Source organism: Mytilus galloprovincialis, chromosome 13, assembly GCF_965363235.1.
Source record: "Mytilus galloprovincialis chromosome 13, xbMytGall1.hap1.1, whole genome shotgun sequence".
NCBI lineage: Eukaryota > Metazoa > Mollusca > Bivalvia > Mytilida > Mytilidae > Mytilus > Mytilus galloprovincialis.
This window is the reverse complement of record NC_134850.1, coordinates 59,298,029-59,298,402: the sequence shown is the minus strand read 5'-3', so window position 1 is coordinate 59,298,402 and position 374 is coordinate 59,298,029.

Sequence of the window (374 nt, the reverse complement as noted above, 5' to 3'; positions counted from 1 at the left end):
AAATCAAAATTGAATAATAATTATAATATGGCCATGACATAGTAATCCGTGCAGTGATAACTACGTCTGATATTTTGATGGTTTTTGAACTATTTTATAATTCAGCATTGATCAAGTGAAGATAAAAATAAAAAAAAATGATTACTCCTAAACGTACAATATCTCGTTTTAAGTCGTCTATCTTGATGATCTTCAGAGCCGATAATAAGAATTAATTTAAGAGGTGTAAAGAACAAGTTTGTCCGCTTATCAACACATTATTATATATAATTTTATGTTTTACTATATTCACAGAATAATTATATGTCTAAATAATTTAATTTCATAAAAAATATTCTTGATACAAAAATATTCTTGTGGTTATAATAATATCT